The sequence below is a fragment of the Calonectris borealis genome, chromosome 1, assembly GCF_964195595.1.
Source record: "Calonectris borealis chromosome 1, bCalBor7.hap1.2, whole genome shotgun sequence".
NCBI classification, from domain to species: domain Eukaryota; kingdom Metazoa; phylum Chordata; class Aves; order Procellariiformes; family Procellariidae; genus Calonectris; species Calonectris borealis.
Genome location: NC_134312.1, coordinates 136,159,856 through 136,179,375, shown reverse-complemented (window position 1 = coordinate 136,179,375; position 19,520 = coordinate 136,159,856). Strand labels below are relative to the sequence as shown.

Sequence of the window (19,520 nt, the reverse complement as noted above, 5' to 3'; positions counted from 1 at the left end):
CCAGATCTCTCTGTAAGGCCTCTCTACCCTCAAGGTAGTCTACAGCTCCTCCTATTTTAGTACCATCAGCAAACTTAACTTAATGTACATTTGGTTCCTGCATCCAGATAATTTATAAAAATATTAAAGAACACTGGTCCTAAAATTGTTCCCTGGGGAACCCCACTGGTGACTGGCCGTCAGCCTGATGTAACCACATTTACTATAACTCTTTGAGCCCGACTCCTCAGCCAATTGCTCACTCAACGTAGTATGGACTTGTCTAGCTGTATGCTGGACAATTTGTCCAGAAGGATACTGTGAGAGACAGTATCAAAAACTTTGCTAAAATAAAAAAAAATCCACATCTACTGGCTTCCCTGATGAAGGAAGCTTTATAAACCCAGGTTGATTATTAATGTAGTATAGCAAGTAGAGCTTTGCACTTTGTTCTTTACACATTGAAATGTCTTCAGAGTCCAAACCCATAGCAGTGGGAAAGACCCACAAAAAATTAAGTGAGTCATAAATGACTGAGATAGTAGCAGCGATAGCCCAATGACATCTGTCAGGGAGCAGCATAAGCCGAGCTGCTCCATGAGGGAGAGCAAGCCAGGGGCCAAGGGCATCTACAGCACAGACCAGGCCAGGACACTGATCCACAGGATCTGGGCAGGGCTGGGGTGGTAACAGTGATGTGATCCACTGACAGTCCCAGATGAGATGACATGATGAGCAAGGGTTGGGGTGCAACCAGGAGGAGAGACAGGACTGGGGGCAAGGAACAGAGATCCCTGATCCAACCAGAGTTGATCCAGGAAGCCCAGGCAGCCAGTCAGGACAGTTGGAGGCCAGGCTGGTGGTAGGGCTAACTATAACACAGGTCCAAGGTCCATGCAGGAGACCTGGCTGGGCACAGCCTATGTATGACATAACCCAAACTAGGGTACTCTTGGACCAACAGACAGAGGGAGTTTGCCTGAGGACTCAGGTGAAACTGGTTAGGGCAACCAAGCCTTGTTGGAGCCCACGGGGACCTGACAATATCTTCATTTTCCCTACCACATCTTCTAATGTCCTTGTTTAACAAGCAAGAGGCTTTGCATAACACTCGAAAAAATGGGCCAACATTCAGATGCAACTGAACTTTAGAAGACAATGCTTTATTTGAACTTTTCTGCAGTAAACATTATTTCTGCAATAATCAAGGCTAAGTAACAAGGGTATACGAACAGCAGGTTAAGCCTTTGCCTCCTTATAGTCCCTGAGAAAGGCTTGTCACAGTTTGATGTTATGGTCTCTCTAGCTGATTAAACAAACCCTTCCTAGTGTGGATTCTGAAACTCAAAAAAAATTTAAGATAATTCACTGAAAGGATTATGGATACAATGTTAATTGCAGTATGGCTATATTTGCTACAATTACACCAAGAAGAATTATAATTCAAATGAGAAGTATGAGGCATGTACGACGGCAGAGTCATGACATACTGTGCATATCATGGCTCAAGCAACTGAATAATATTGACATGTATCAGCCCATATCTTTATCTCTTTCCCTTTGCTTGTGCTCCTTTTTTATTGTATATCAGGTCTTTCTTTCAGCATCCAGAATGAATCATTAGAGAAGAAAAATACTGATGTAGTTTTGCTTTTTATAGCAAAATATCTAGGAATAAACTGTATGACAATGAATGCAACATCTGAGGAAGTATTGTATTTCAAAATGTTATGTGTAAGTGTATGTGTGGGAGGTGGCTTTGAAATTTAGACTACTCCAGCAGAACAAAAAAGTCTGAGTAATACTGTCTACATTCATGCTATTACGTTTTATTTTATTGCCTTTCTTTGTTATCACTGTTTTTACACTGCAGGGAAATTAGTACTATGGGACTGACTTCCATCTTGGTGTGCAAAACTGATTAGGTTCTACCCCTGGAACTGTTTAAATTAGTTGTGCTGGGGGCGTGAAATACAATGCTATTAAAGCAGGAAAAAATTCTCAAGGCCTCATGTCCTAAGTTAATAACAAGTCCTGTCAAACTAAAGCATATCCGACTCTTTTAGTCTAGACAAATATTCCAGCTTTCAGTTTCAACAAACATTTGCCATTTGAACAACATTATTTTGGTTGTTAGGATTTTTTAAGCAAAAATAGAGAACAGCAAGATTCCTTTCAAAAGGCAAAATCAATGGAATAAATGACGTTAGCATATGCAACTGCAGTCTGGTACATACGACTGTATTAAACATTTTTGCAATGAGAAGTCATTGGCCTGCAACACCTCGGCTTTCTAAGCTGATAACATTGTAGTGAGAAAATAACTTTAGTAATCCCCCTGAACATGCATGCACAATTTATTAGATTAGGCTGTCCTAGTTATTTGGTTATTACAAGGCTTCTGCAGGAATCACACCCAAGCCACAGGAAAACACCGATTAAAAAAACCCAAAGCCTAAACATAACATAAATACCACAGGGAAATCAGTGATTAAACAATAATATTTAAAATAAATGGCAGTGTTGAAAGGCTTTTCCAAACTGTGTTTTAATCATGTTTGTCTCTATTAAGCCTTGAATATAAATAGACAAACCAGTATAAAACTTGGGAACTGCTCTTCCAATTAAGAGACTGTTCATAGCAAGAAAGAAGACAGAATGAGTCAGGGAACCCTATGTTTTTGTAGTTTCTGAATTGAACTCCAAGTTAGTTTCATTGGATTCTTCTCCCCTATATTTCTAGCTTCCCCTTCCTCCCCTCTTCAAATGCCCAACTTTGCTTTTTGGACCGATTTGGCTAGCAAGTATTCTTTATCTTAGTTCCCTCTTCAGTGGATGGAAATTGATACTTCCAGAGAGACAATTCATCCCTATGGCAATCAACACCTAAAGAAGATGGGATGAAGTCTACCCTGGAGCTGCCTATGTGCTCAGAGGATTCAGAGCTGAATCCTCCCCCAGTCATTCACATAGCTGAGGACCGTTCCTCTGACAGCAGCAGTACCATTTTTTCAAATTGGACAGAGCGCGAATAACTTACCAACAGAAGCATCTAAGGCATAGCTCCTTTTCCCCTCTTCCTTGCTACAAAATTAATGAATCCTGCTTTCTTTTCTGTGCAGCAGAACAGCTCCCATTTGAGCTTTAAAGCCCCTTTTCTTCCCAGCCCTGCCTGTGGCCTGATACAGGTATTGTGGGAGATAGAAGAAATGCACTGGTATCCTCTCAGGCTTGGGGAGGCATTTAAGGTGTATTTCCCTCTTCCTTTATACCACAAAGCTTCCAATGGAAAGGCTAGCATGATTTTGTTTTAATATTCCTGCAAGGCATTTTTTTAAAACACCTGAAGCTGTCAGTGTGTGCTTGGTGGGCTCTGAAGAAACTCCCGTGCACAGTCCCTATATGTTCTCATTGTAGCTCCTGAATCATGTTTGGACCCACATTGGAGCTAGATACCTCCCTGCATGTAGAAGGCGATATTCTGGGCATGAGCAGAACTCAGCTGCCCATAAAACATTGAAGTTAAACAATGAAGGACCTACTGAACTGAAGTTATCTCCAGAGTTAAGCAGCAGCTGAACAAAGGAAAAGTGTTTGGACTTATGTCTTTTATGTATCTATGATCAAAGGGAGATTGGACAGAAAGGAAAGATGAATTAAACACTCCCCTCCAGCTAATTGTTATTCTTTTGTACAGCCATTGGGTGGAAAAGAAAAGGGTAAATACTTAGGAGCTGGTTTGTTAAGAAAGGCCAAGAGGGAAACTTGAGTTGAGTTGAAAGAAGGAACATAGTATGATATAGCAAATTACTTCAAAGGCCATTGGACCTAATGCAGTCATGGGAAGTCACCTGCCCTGCAAAAGGGGGCAAAAAATTGTAGCAATGGAAAATCAGTGCCAGTGCACCTGCTGCGTTGCAACACCAGTGCCAACAGGAACGCTGACTTGCAGCCTTCAGGAAGATTTGTTGAGGAGTACTCTAAAATTAACAGCCCTCAGATAAGAATGCAAAGAGCTCCCCAAGAGCTCAGCAGATCCTTTGTGGAGATCATCCTGTGCAGGAAAGGCTGCTGTCAGACATGCTGGGCAGCTCTGAAGTTATTCACTAAGGATAAAAAGCCTTTGGTTGAGGATGCTGTGTGCACCCCTTCCTCCAGTAAAAGTATATTAATATCAACTGGATGGCAATGATGGACTTTGACGAGATGTGCATGAAAGGGTTATGGTGAGCATGTTTGTTGGAGAACCTGGTCCTGCTTGTGGCTTTTTCTGTGCTCTTCTGCAGTTAGTTGGAAGCTAGGGATGTTAAACAGATGTGGGTTTGCTAGAAACAGGAGGCTATGGAGGCTTTTCTACTTTGCTCCCCTCCCACATTAGCACCACTTAATGTAATGTTTGTACCTATGACATGTCCAGTGGGAGTAGGGCTGAATGGCTGTGCCCCCCTTCCTCCCTGCTGCCCCCACATTTCAGGCTGGGGCTGTGGCTGCTCTGGCACACAAGAAGCGTGTTAAAGTAGCAGCCTTTAAATTTTAATTTCCATACTTTAAAGTGATTTTGTGTAGGAGTTTTCTGCACTTAAGCTTCCTGATGTGCAATCAATCAAAGTCATGGCTGCTGGAATAACATTAGGTTCAAGGTACCCTTTAGGCAGAGTAAGTGTTGCAAACTTGACAAATATGTTTACAAAATAAACATTGTATTGACAACTTAAGCAAAATCTCTCTTGCAGCTGCATATGCTGGAAGAAAACAAACCACTTAACTATGAGTATAACCTACATGGAAAAAACCCAAATCTTTTTAAATTTCTCTTCACTGCTTCTTATTATGTCCAAGAACAGTAATAGTCAAGAAGGAGTGGGTACTATTATTTTACATTTTTTCCCCTGTCTTTCTGCTGTTTTCCTCCTGATGTGTCTGACATTGATACAAATATGCATTTTTTGCAAAAACCCATTTGCAGTGTGGTGGTGATGCAGAGTCTCCCCAGCAAAGTTCCCATGGATTTAGGCAGTTCTGTGGAACTGCCAGCAATGTGGATCCCTCTCACAGGCAGGTGGGAAGGATGATCTGGTCTCTAAAACACGGATGTGGTAGCCAAAAGATTAAGATTTTGTCAGCAACTCTGCCACTGGCTCCTCCTGTAGCCCTGGGCAACGTACTTGCCATACGCATACCTTAATCTCCCTATTTGTAAAATGGAGCTAGCAATATTTCCCTGCATTGCACATACTCTTTGCAAAGCAGGTGGCTTAGCTTCTTTAAGACTTCATTAAGATCTTTCAGAGGAAAGAGGCAGAGAAATACTGAGACCTTTTTTGTAGTTTTGAGTCTCATTACATGCAATCTACTCTCTGCTATGTAGTTGCATGCAGAATGTACTGTTCCATGCAGAATAGTTCTCTGATTTTTTTATTTGTTTGTTTTCTTTTTCATCTCCAACATCATGACAAGTGAGTAAATGTCAGTTCCTGTGAAAAACATTTAACAGGGTTCACCAGCCAGGCAAGTACTTCCCCACAGCTCTAATTAATAATGATAGAGCAAGTGTTACTCAAATTTCTGACATCCATTAATAACTTATTGGACATAAAGATAGCTCTTAAATATAATATGAAGTGTGTCTTTTTGTATTTCTAGCCATGTGTCACTCTCCTCAGCAACTTGCTAGTGGGGTCAGAGTTTTTAAGAGCTAGGGGTTTTTCAAAAGATACATTTATTAATGCTGAACACAAATACTGGGTAACAGGGCAACACAATCTGGGCTTCTCTACAGGACTATCAGACTCTTTTGATCTAATAGGAGTCAAAACTGTGTATTATGTACTAATTCTGCTGTGTCATAATGGAAATGGAGCTTGTAATAACCACGTGGATATAAAGGATGTAGGTGTGCATTCCTGTGTTTAAGCTGGTAGCAGGAACAGACTGGTGTTGCAAGAGTATGTAGTGCTGGAAAGAAAGCTGGCAGTGAGCTAATACTACCCTAGACTTAGGAGTAAGGCAAATGCTTACAAAATGATTCAAGGAAGATACATGTTCATTCCCAATTATGCAAATAGAATTACTGGCTTAGGCAGTTCATTAAAATCTCCTGAAAGAGATTTGACCCTGATCTTCATGATTTAAAATTCTGATCAGTGTGTTTTCTGAGCTTCCTTATAACGTTCAGAGTTAGAAAAAAAAAGAGAGTGAGAAAGGGAGTTAACATGACTCGCTTCAAAGTTTTGTTCTTCTCTAGCTACTTACAGAATTGACAGGGGAAAAGTTATACAGGTTGTTATTTATGTATATGTTGTTGTCTTCTCCTGGGTAGGCTGGCTCAGTTTTGCAGCTTCTTTTAAGTTACATGACTCATCTAAGCAGGTCAGGATTGTCTGAACATCAGAAAAGCTGTTCATTTTCTCTCCCACCTTTGACATGGAGAACTCAGGCTCATGCAGCGCCCGTGCCAGGTGGCCCCACTCTCAGATGGAAAGAAGAAAATGGGCTCCGGGGTATCCAGGTCTGTGACTTTGCAAGAGGAACAATCCCTGTGTGCTACGCGGCTGCTCCTTTTCGGGGGCATTGCAGGGCAGCCGTAAATTATGCTCATGGTGAGCAAGTTGGCTTTTGCTTCTTGCTCTGAAGCCCTGGGAGTACAGAGAGGAGTATCAGAGGAAAGGCCCACTGACTCTGTGTCTGACACATGAAAGGCTGGGCAGTTGTCTGAAAGGCACAGAGTCTCTTCGTTTCGCAAAATGGTGCCTGTGTCAAGACCCTGCATCAGCCAGAGCTTTGAGGGGGATGTGCCTGTATCTTCTTCTCACAATGAGATGCTGCAAGAGGTAAAAAGTTTTTTTGAACATAAAAATTGCCCACGTTTCATCAGAACTTGAACAGAACAAGGGAAGTTGAATTTTTTTTTTTTTAAATAAACTCAAAGCAACTAGGTAAGACTGAGCAGAAATGCAAAGGTTCATACACAGCTCTCCTCCTACCTACTGCGTCCTCAATTCCAGCCATCCCAATGACTTTGAGTAGCAGAAAACTCAGTTTGGTCCCCTCTGGGTCTTAGGAAATTATTCTGTCCATCATGTCTGAGGTGTGTCTGGCTTCTCAGTACAGTTTCTCTAGATCCCGTATCTGGAGAAAGTCTCTTGAACCTTCTCCATTTGAGCAGGATTAGCAGTTCCCTGAGGATGCAGCAGTCTCCCCTCCTTGTAGGCTGTTCAACCTCACCTATTCACTGTTTTGCAGACACAGCATGTGACACAAACTAGGAACACAAAAAAAAAAAAAGAAATAAAGGGACCTATACCATCAACTACAATGCCATGCTTGCAGGAAGGATATAACCCAATACATCATATGCCAGAGCCTATAACATTGCAAATAGAAATAAGAGAACCAGAAGTGATTTATTGCCTACTTCCTGCACAGATGAGCAATCTCCACTGTGAATATTCACTGAGCAGTGGCAATATGCTCACTAGATATGGAATTGTTAGCTCCCTCCAGGATTTCTCCAGCATTTTTGTAAGGTGAACATTCATCTGTCAGTATCACGAAGTCATCCTGCACGCAGCCAGAAAGCTTTTGCTTGCTACGGGGCAACAGACTTCAATAAGTCTTGAGCACATGGCATCAGACTGACATGAAAACCATTCCCGTTACTTGTGCTGCAGTGCTTTGAACCTCCAGGGCCAACAGCAGCCTTTCTGAGAGGTGTCTGCATGATCCTGCATATAAGTCTCCATATGTACTCTAGAGTGCCTCCGTGACTGGTACTGAGAGAGTTGTGGGTGCCTTTAGTGCTCGGTGATGTGCAGCTCTGATTTCCTGTTCCTTGGAGAGTCTCTGGATGCTTTAACTATAGCTGCAGACAGTACAGAACAAATGCACCCACTCTGGCATTAGAAAATGGATGAGGAAAAAAGAGCAGTTTATAGGAGTAAACATTGGACTTCAGGCTAAGCATTCAAATAACCTTCAGAAAAGGATTCTCGTGTTATGAAAGTCCAGTACTTTGGCTCAAAGATAAGCTGAGAAGGGAGTATAGATGTGCCCCAAACACAAGAATGCATGGCTAGAAGGCTTCTGCACAAACATCCTTCAGCGAGAAGCAATGATGTTCTTAGCTATCGCTTTTTTTATATACTTGCACTAGATTCCTAGCTATTGTGGCTGAAAATTACTTCACTCAGCCTTGCTGTGTGATGGCATGGTTCTGAACAAAGCTCTTAGTATGAGTGTCCTGGAGAGAATTTAACATTACAATATGATTGGATTTACAGGTCAGGTGAAAATGAAATTCTGTGAAAAACACGATAGCTGCAAACAAAACTTTAGTACTGTGCTTGGAAGCAAAGTCTCAGAATTTGGAGGCCCAATTTTTACTATAAATCAATAGATTATTTTGTCTCTTGAATTGCTGTGGAGATAATTGCATTCTGAAATATGTTAGCAGCAGACCATCAATAAGCTATTACAAATAATCAGAATCCGCAGCAGAAAATGAGCTTGAAAAGTGACACTGTCTCTTCTGTGCTTGAGTGAGCCTGGTGAGTCCTTGCAGGTGTTCCTGGTGGTTCCACACGGACACAAAAGGGAACCTACAATGATGTGTTCCTGTGCTGGTTTTTCCTGCTTTTTTGTTCCATGGTTGGTCTTCCACAAGTGGATCGAAAACATAATTCAGTTAACAAATGTTAATTGGTCAGACATCTCTGGCTGGAAAGGACAGGTAGATCTTGATTAGGAAGTACTGCCTGAGTTTAGAAAAGAGAACAAAAAGATCATTAAATTCCAAAGAATGTGAACAGGAAAAATAGGGAAGGAGGTACTTGCCAGTAGCTTCAAATCTGCTGTATGGGTCTGCTGCTATCACAAAACCTGGTGCAATGTGAGCCGCAGGTCCCAGCCTTTTTCTTCCAAAGAGGTGGTGCAGGTTGACTGTCTGGAGCTGGTTAGTGGGACCTACAGAGTAGGTCAGGTGGGCCCTTGGTTGGAGGAATCATGGAAAAGGAAGAACCGCTCGGCTTTCTGCACCATCCTGAGCAAGGTGACCTTCTGCAAAACAGCGGTCTGGGCATGCAACCTGTGCTTCACCAGTGTTGATTCCTGAGCCTAAGGCCTTGAGCTAATTTGGGTGTGTGATAGGTACATTTATATTAATGTGGCAGCTCTGATCCCTTTAGAGTGTGGAAACTAATCCAGTTTAAAAAAAAAAATCTTTGTATGAATCTTGCTAAATGCTTATGTTTGTTCCCCTTTATTTGAATTCCATTTTCTTTCCTTGAACCTGCCTTCTTTATCCCGTTTTCTTTCGTTCTGCTTATTAATATTCAGACCACCGATTTCTTTCCACGTACATTTTCACCTTTGCCATATTCTATTATTCCCATTGTACATCCTCTTTCAATCCTGTATTTCCTTAAGTGTTTTACTGTACATGAAATATGACTCACTCACACTTACAATTGGAATTGGACCATGTTATCCCTCCTGAGCCTATGTTTTCTTTGATGTCATCTTCAGGATCTTTTTTTAGGGACACTTTTATTTTTCATTTGAAATCCCTTTTTCTTCCAAAGATAGAAAGAGAATAATTTGATGGACTGCGTGTACAGATCTATTTGTTGCACCATTATTATTAGTTACATATTACTTAAATTATCCACAAATAAAGTATTTTGTCTCCCTTCCAGTTTAATCAGATGAAAGTATTTCAATTCAGAATACAGAACCAGAAGAATCATTAAGAATGATAGGTGGCTCAGGAATAGTAAGTAACTGATGAAGCAATAGTGAAGAAAGAAGCATATGTAGATACTGAGTAATGTAATGAACCATCCCATTCTCAGTTGTTTTAGTCTGATATTATATTTAGTATTGGTAAAGCAATTTTCTCTGGCCAAAGGATTAATTTAATTTGCCCATCTGTAATCTAGAGAGATTGGCAGTCATAAAAATAAACAAATGCATTTTCCCACCAAATTACATTGCTGGAAGTCCTAAGAAATCCAGAATTTAGGAATATAATCTTAGGGAAGAATTAGAAAAATCAACTCTCTATTCACAAACAGCAGAGACCAAGAGTTAAAGAAAAAAAGGCATATTGCCCTAGGCATCCTTTTTCTAATTTTAGGTTTTTGTTGTTTGGTTCAGTGAAGTGGATCACTTTTAATGGTTCGCTTAGTTGTGACTACAATAGGAAAACAGAGAGGATGTTGTAGAATGTTCTGCAGTCACCTGAGCATTAACACAATTTTCATGCTATCCAATGGAAGAATCATACCTAAAAATGTACGTATAGGTGCAAATGTTCTTGGTATTGATCATGGTAACTACACTGCCATCCGCCAGTTCTGTGATTCTTACCTGCTTTACATGAACGGAAAAGATTTGTTCCTATTGCTACAAAAATAAAATCCTGACTTGTTATTTGATAACAGCCATGCACTGAGTCAGTTAACTCTTCAAAGGTCAAAGAATAATGCAATTTGGTGCAATTCTTCCTAACTGGGTGGCAGAGGTAATAACTGCATCTGGCATGGCTGCAGCTGAGCTGAATAAAGATTACTTTTCACCTGAGGTGACTGAGGCACTTTTGGATCCGCAGAGGAAATGGAAAGGGTTTTCTGAACCTGAGTTAATGCTCTGTTTGAAAAAAAAAAAAAAGCCCAAACAAAAAAACATTTCAGAAAACTGTAATCACAGCAGAAAAGCTGGCATTTTAGAAGTAGACACTCTGGCTGTACTCAGATACATACCACATTGGCTTCTTATTTCAAATTAATCTTAAATATAAATGCTCCTTTGGTAAGTATCAGCATTTTACTCTGTTTATGAATTTAATGACATTGTTTCAAAATCCTGGCAGTGGTTCTTGCTAGCAATCATGTAATCATGGTGTTGTGGCTCCTCCTTAATCTTCCTCATTTTTTTCTCCTCGGTTATTGTTTTTACCCACACCCTCATCCACTGAAGAATTTACCACTTAGAGTCCAAGTAGTCAAGTGAGCACTGAATGACATTAAAGACGTATTATGTGTTGATTTCACTAGGAAGGAAGAGCCAGAAGCTTCTATTGTAAATGAGACCCGAGACTGACATTCTCATCTAGCTACAAAGGCTGCCCATATGTGTATTTGCCCGTGTCTTAATGCAGCCACATATAATTCTCAACTTGCACTGATCTCAGCTGGATATGGGGGTGTTTCTGTGTGATAAATGTCTCTCAATTACTTAACAATAAGAAGCTGCTTCCTTGGAGCAGGGACATCAATCCTTATGTCACCTTCATAAACTGATCATCATGGCTCCACCAATCTGTTGATGACTTTCTTTGGTCCATACACAAGAAATATTACAAATATTGGTATTGTTTATTTTATTTCTGCCAACACGAGCTTGCTTTTCTGCCTTTCTTTATTCACAAGCCAAACCTGAAGGATTAATTGGTGGGGCACTGAGATGCTGTAGTAACCTGTGGGGAGTCTGTGTGCACAGAGAGTCCTAGTTTTTTGTGGGGGCAGGAGGATTGGTCTTCCCTTTGACTGTAGAAAGTTTTATCGGAAATCTGATTGTTTTTGAAGGAAAAAAGAAAAAGACTTAGTCAAATGGTTACGAGGTCTTATTCAAGACCAATTTCTTGAAGACAGAAGAAGACGAAACATACAAAATGGGATCGAGATAAATAGCAGAGATGTGCAGAATATTAGTGGTGAGAAGCTGATGCTTGGTGTTGCAGGTCTCTTTCTGGGACAGCTCAAGCACAGACTGTGGGTCTTACTGGCTTGTCTGAGATCTGACAAAACCGTACCACCTCTGGCTGTGACTTTGGGTTGGAGTGGGGTTAGCTGCTTCTTGGTCTGCAACACTACTGTAGAGCACATTTTTGTTGGCCGGTTAAGCCAGACTCTTTTTACCAAGAGGGCAGAGAGAGGCAACCAGACTGGAGAGTAACAAAACCCACAGTTTCCCATTTCCATGTAGTGTTGAGGGTGTGGCTGAGGTGGTGGGAGTGGTGGTGTCCCCTGACCTGTGTTCTTGCCCAGTGTTTTTCAGGATCAGGGCAATGAAAAAAGTCAGCAGTGCCCTGGTGAATGCGAAAGTCCTAATTAATGATGAACAGAGGAATATGTATTTTTCCCCCTCTCTCTCTTTCACAGTTTTGATTCTCCCCAAAATCTGTTTCTGCAGCGGGCTGAAAAGAGGCAATCAGGCAGAAATAACTAGTCCATTTATTATTTAGTCCATCCATGCACCCAAACTTCACACACCCTGATATTAATCTGCTCATTCCTAGTTCCACTCTGCCCTTTTTTACACAGTTCTTGGGGAGGGTCACCAGAACGTCCTGTTTCCAAATAATTCAGCATTTCCCATCTGTACCATCTTGTTAACCATTTTGGTAGAGGTCTGAGCTAGACTTGAACTCCTGGCCTAGATATAAGAGACATTTCCACTTCATTGTCATCTTAGTGAAAAGTGATACAACACACAGTTGACTACCTGTTTGCAAAACTGGGCTTTTGACCTTGGTTACAATTTCAATTAGTGTTACTTCATTCCCAGTAGCAGAGGTCAACCCACCCCTGCATTATCAATGCATAATAAAATCACCCAGTTTGCTCCCAAGCTGAGAACCAACACCATTATCTGTGCAAAGCACAAGCCTTTGTTTTCTCAGCTGTAACCTGCTTGGTTAGAAAAACTGCCTTAAGCTATTGCTCAGATTCTTTTTCTTTGCCTGAAATATAGTCACACTATTTTCAAGGAAATCAAGGGCTTTTGAAGTGGAAGTGGTACATCCTGTCTAAATTTCCTGTACAGAAAGAATGAATTGTCAGGAATGGGAAATACAAGGCATGATTGCACAAAATGACACACGATGAACATGCCAATACTTCATATGCCCTTGGGAAGGAAAAACAAGCAGTCTTGGCTTCGCCAATATGATAACTGATTCTGTATTTGTGGGACTGCATTTTTCAAAGGCGGAAATACGCTGTTTGAGAAGAAGGAGCATAAAGTATGAATAGACGCAGCCCAGGCTAAAAAGAAATATTTTATTGCTTCTCTAGAATGGCTTTCCTTTACCTGGAACACAAGTTTACTTTTTTTTAATAATGTGTCATATAGAATATAGTTACAAAATTTAAAGAAATATCGGTCTCCAGTGTGCAGTTACTGCTCTGTGCTCCCTTTATTACATCCTGCAGGATGTACTATAACACAGTCCTGCATCTCCTGAATCAGGTGTTAGCCATGTGTTGCAGAGGTTCACAGTGTTGGATAGTACCTGCAGTTTCTTGGGGCCCAGCCCCATTCTGAAGGTGGGGAACATCTTGCTCCGGGGTCCTCTCTCTGAGCATCTTTGTAAATACCTTAACTCCCTAATCTTCTTCAAAGACTTAAAGAAAATTTTCCTTCATCTTTGAAGGAAAAACAAACCATAAATGCTTTCCATACTTTTCCTGGCGTGAATGCAGTCGGCATTTAGTTCTGCATCAGCAGTGGGTAGGAGGTTTAGCATCTCATGACTTGGCAGAACCAGCTATAGAAATAGAGCAAAAAATTGTGGATGAATAGTTTATTCACTGAAAAAGGCAATTTTGGGTGACTGGGACAACTTGTGAGTCCTTGCTGAGTTAGGTGGATACTTTCAGATGGAATTTGAATAATGGAGGGAGGGAGGGAAAATTTGTTTCAGCATTTTTAAATTAAACATTACTTGCTTGTTTCTTGTTTTGTTTTGAAAATTGCCGAAATTTCATTTAAAAATGGAAGATAAAGTAGAGGTTTCAAAAAAGAAAGAAAAAGAAAAAGGAGTTGAACAAAATATATTGGTCAATTAAAAAAAAATGAAGTTTTTTTATTAAAATAACTGGAAAAAGTGTGTTTCACATTCACCAAATACTGTCATTTTTTCATTCATCCAACAAAAAAACCTAATTAGTTATGTCATCATCTTGGAACAGGTATTTTACTCTGAGAGTAGTAGCTTGGCTCCCGAGTAGGACATTTGGGACTTGATTCTAACCTTATTTCACCTCAAAAGGAAAGAAAGTCACCAGCCAGGCTGGTTATCTTCCCAAGCTGCCTAGCAAAGCAATAAGTGAGCTGATGAAGGACACCTACAACTTCCACAGGACTCATTCACCAATGAACCATCTCCTCTCAAAATGTGCCCCATACTCTGAGCGCTTATTTTCCAGTAACAGAATAGTAGCTCTGGTAGCTTAACCATTTTCATTGCAAAGTACATTATGGAAAGAATATGGATATTGAAGTCTTGAAGAGGCAAACAAACATTTACCACACTCTGGAAGACGAAAACTTTCTTTAGCATTCCCTCCCCTGCAGAAGCAGCCCCCTTCAAGAACAGGTCCCAAAGCCAGCTGTATGGACAGTTGCTTTACTTGCCCTCTCCTGAACACTTCATGAAGATTTTCTCACCAGGTGATCAATTGCATTAATTTTAAACTTGGTGGAATCTAAACCACTTTCTGGTTTATGCCGTATTGTCCACTAAGCTAAAGAGTCTTGTTGACCTGACCCGTCAAGGTATTGCACAGTGACTGTGACCTTTTAAAATTGCATGGTGTGAAGGATAATTAACTGGAAAGTGTTGCAACAACAGAATAGTATAAAATGACTGAAAATGCAAATTACTTTCCCAATATGAATTTGTTTTAGAATGATGATATTTCATGGGGGTGAAATATTTGGGTGAAAATAAAGATCCAGAGTAAAAGTGAGACAAAAAGAAAACACTTTCCTTGTAATAGCAGCTTACAGCATGTTCTTCATTCAGAAACTTCTCTGCCTGGAAAATGGGATGAAACCAGGACTGGTGCTTTCAGCTTCAGCTATATAAAGCTGAAATGCAGGAAAAAGCTATCAATTTCTTTATGAATTCAAGATTTGAAAAAAAAAACCCAAACAACCCAGTAAGTTTTATGATAACAGGATTTCGTGTAAGTGCTTTGGTTTAAAAAAATAAAGTGAAATTTTCTGCAACATCAATGCCTTGAACGGAAGGCAGTTTTACATAACTTTTGTTTCAAGTTTGATTTAAAATGTTACTTTGTTCTATTTCCACATTTCCAATCTGAAAAAAATTCTCTGAAATTTTTTTCCCCAAGAGATTCTTTTCATGCATAGGAGAAATTAATTTTAAATTGTAACATCTTCCAGTAGCTGAAAACTTTCTTTAAAAAAATCATGTCTAGAATGTGGTATTGTGCAAAAGTAGAGGTTTGGGGCTTCATATCACAAGTCAAAGATATTTTTTCATGAGATCCTATCAAGTGAAATAAGGGAATATATGTTTTTTAAAACAGGTTGAGCACCTTGCACTGCATATTGAAGTTATCTTCACAATGCAGAACTCTGGATGTGTCTCTATTTCCATTTTACACCTGTTCAACTGAATCAGAGAGTTAAGGCAGTTGTCTGGAGTCTCATGAGGCTGGTGCTGTAGCAGAAATAGAGCTCACATTTGGGTGGATTCATAAATGTCAACAAACGACAGCTGCTCAACTGCAGGACCCATGACTATGTTTCCCCGCTGCTTCTCTCCACAAAAGCATGCCTCGTTCTGGTGGTCACACATGGCGGTATTCCGAAAGGTACCCACAAGCTGTGAGAGAGTCACAGTGCTAAAATAAAAAGAGCTGGAAAAGTGGAAGGTTTAATCTTTGCAAGGTGTTCATGAACAGTGTGATCCCCCTTAGACTTTAATTTCCAGGCACTTCACTGGGGTCATTGATGCTACAGCAGTGCTGCATAGAGTATTAACTGGTCTTTTATTTACGTTGTGGACATGGCCAAGTAACAAATGAGGAAAATTATGAAGGGAAAGGAGTTGCTTTGTCACATTTACTGTGCTCAGCCTTATCATACTTGGCTCTTGGTGCAGACAGCTCTCACTCTGAAAAATTTCCCTCATTAGCTGGCCCTAAAACATTTACAGAGCACTTGAATAATTGATATAATTTATGGTTTTATTGGTGGGAGCCATTAAATCCCCTCCCCTCAAACAACAGCAGAGAGGAAGCTCTGCAACATGCAGTAAAAAGTGGAACAGCTATTTAAAGAAAGAAAAGGGCAAGCAAATCTTAATGTGCTTTCTGAACACAGTAACACTGAACGAGGCAGAGTTTGCAAACATCCACTTCCAAAGTACTGCGAAGTAAGTGGAGCCAGTGTGCTGTCAGGGTTACAGGCTTTTCAGAGAAAGTTTTACAAGGTCTGCCTTCGAAAAAACACCAATCACTACTACTACTTTGTAGCTTGATAATGTTTACTCTGAATTTGTAGTGTTACTGCACACCTTGCATTCTGTCCTGCAAGTGAAATTATGGGAAAGGTGGCAAATGCTCAGGTAACAGTCTCTATTACATAGGCTCATGTGGGTAACTTGTTTTATTCTGCTCTATTCTGTTGAGGATTACATCAAGACACTAGCTAATAGAGATGATTCACAGACTTTATCTAACCAACATAGGCCTATACCAAGCAGACATATATACCTGAAATAGCCATACAAAACTTCAGTCTTGGTCAAAAATGAGAGACCAGCATTTTTAGGGTACAGTTCGTTTGATTATATTATAGATATCTATCTCACACTTAGATACATTTTGTCCTAAAAATGCTTATTTCTTACCATTAATTTAAAAAAAACCCCACATATATATAACATGTTTTAAGTTAGGTGAGATGAAGCCTTCTCCAAAAAAATCAGGGTCTATACATGTACACAGTAGTGACTATGGAGCATGGAGCATGGACATGGTAGTTAAGGAAGCTGGAGATACAGTATTGTTTGATGAGTCCTTACCAAGGCAGGTGATGTAAGCCTTTTAGTTGAGCAAACATACGAGTTTTCAAGCTATACTATGATCTGGGAAAAAACATAGCTGGTAACACTGTTTTTGAGTTTGGTGGAAGAACCTCCCAAAGCAATGGATGTGCCTATGATATCATGAAGTACTGTTTTGCAGACCCCAGCTCCTATGAGCCTGTCACTCAGCAATATTTCTAGCTGAAAATTAGATGTGAAAGGTTCCTTGTACAGTGCAAAGGAAAAATAAGCACCTAGGAATGAGATGCACACTAGAGCCTGCCGAGTGGAGAGTTTCCTGTGGAGATAAGTGGGAAATGGCTGAGGAGCTCTTAGAAAAAGGCATTTCATTGACATGTGAGACACCACTGTAAGAAGCTACAGCATCTGACAGGCAAGTGGTTATAGCACTCACCTGGAATGTGCAGATCAAATTCACATCCTTTCTGTGCTCATCTCACTGAGGAAATTGTTCAAGCACCATGAAATATCTGTGATAGGGCCTTCTCAATCCCTGCGTGTGTTTGGGACAGAGACAGAGAATGACTTCATATTCCACTGCTTAAGATTTGCATCTAGGAAGGGGAGACTCTGTGCCCAGTCCCCAAGCCAATGGATTTTTAAGTGTTTTCATACAAAGTGGAACAGCTTCAGCAAGGGTGGTTGAGAGAGGTTGACTTCAGATCAGTCTACAATCTGGTAGATGTGACCTTTTCCTAGTTGAAGGAAGACACAGGTGAAAGTCAGCTAAAGCAATCAGAGACCCTAAAATCCACTGAATCTTTACATTGTGCATGCTTTAGATACCAAAGTCCTGATCTAAAATCTGGGCTCTCACTTTAGGACTTCTTTCGAAATATGTACCACGTGAGGCCTTCTTAGGCTTGGTGTAATAGATCCACGTCATTTTCCATGCAGAGGGGTGGCTAGAAAAAAGTCTGACTTCAGAAAATCGCATGGGCTTTTAGGCTTTTGGCAGCATAATTCTGTACATACTGGGGATACATAGGTAAAATTACATAAAGTGATTTGAAAACAAAGGGATCAGCAGGACTTCTCCATTTATTTATTTTTAATGTGCCGTTTTCACATCTAAAGCTGTGCCATGGTATGGCAGTGGCTAAACAATAAAACAATCTGCCTACCTGCCAAGCATATCGTGATCCTCTGATTCCAGCCCAGCAGGCTGGAGTTAAAACAATCCAGCTGGCTCAGCAATTGTGTGGATGCCATTTATGGCAGCACTGTGTAAGAGGCAGGAAGGCTAACTCAGGGCTTCCTTTATTATTTTGCCCTCCCTGCTTTAAGCCCACTAGGACAGGATTTGCACAGTCAGAAATGCTGATTCTTGTGGCTTCAGCTCCCAGCAATGCGCTGTCTCTGGCAGCACAGTCCAGTTGTTTATGCATATCTAATACATCTCCTAAGGGCATTTGTAAAGGAAAACAAGCTGCCCCTTCAAGGAAGGTAACAAACAATCTAAACTCAGCTGCATTTTGCAGAAGTTTCAGTGACTTGATTCCTACTGTGCCTCAGCCTGTGGCACAGAGTGTCTGGGACACTGTTGAGTTTTCACTGGGTTTCACATCTACTCAGTAAATATGTAACTTGTAAGATTTTTTTATGCGTGGGAGAGAGAAATGCATACCTGTTGTGTATCTAATTGAAAGGCACAGATTCATAGTGTCACCTTAGCCTGCTAAAGCCTCCTCTTCCACCTCAGCCTGTGCATGTTGTATTGTGGGCATTGCAGTGGGCATGGCAGTGTGGAGCTGGAGTATAGCCTCAGCTACAGAAATGTATGTTCCCATAGTGCAGGCTGAATAGCAATATTTGGCTCCTCTGAAATGTCCTGCTCAGTGTTCAGGATCTGCAGGATGGAGCTCTGTATCCTTTCTGCCATGCTTTAAATGCCAGTTCCTCTGCTCATATTGCTTGCTGGAACACATAGTGCAGTATATTCCATTTGACATTAACAAAAAATGTTCTACTTTTGACTTTGAAAAGTGGTGCTATTCAACCACATGGTAAACAGGAGCAAAATCTACTGAAATAGGTGTTCTTCCCTTCATCATGAAATGGTAGCCATGACCATAAGAGCAAGGTCATCTCAAATAGTGTGCAAAGGGTAGTGGTGGAGTTTTCCAAGGTGGAGACTGGGTCTCCTAAACATTAGAGTGTTAAATGCACAATACATCCTTTTCTGCTCTCTTTTCAGACCACTGTATGTTTTGACAGCATTGAAATGTTTGGCCTGCAGGATATTATTCAGACTTTAAATACCTTTGATTATAGTTTTTCAGAGTTTAGGTACAATCTATTTTGCTTATCTTGATTCAGTTTTATGGTGGTGCCATTTGAGGTGACCTTGGGTATCTGAGACATCTCCAGAGGACTGGTTAGTATAATACAGGACATTTGTGCTCTGCTGGATTACCAAATAGAAGCTAGGTACCTAATGTGGCAGTATGTGATGCTTTTATTTAGACAACTGAGTAAAGCCCCATGTATCTATGCTTAGACAGTGGTTCTAAGCTCCTCTTTAGAGACATGAAGATGGAGAAGCACTATTTGGGTGTTATTCATCACATCCCAAAGGAGACATCTAAAACAATTCAGATGCATTGCATGCTAGAAATGCCTGTTCTTCTTCATTGCTTGATTTATTTATATCAAAGGAGTTTAGGCAACTAGCTTACAT

The 19,520-nt window shown here is 40.5% G+C and overlaps 1 protein-coding gene across 2 annotated transcripts in view; it reads left to right on the top strand.

The window, feature by feature from the left end:
• GLRA2 (glycine receptor alpha 2) overlaps positions 1-19,520 on the top strand; it is a 129,722-nt gene that overhangs the window by 79,598 nt on the left and 30,604 nt on the right. The gene's annotated exons all lie outside the window — the stretch shown is intronic.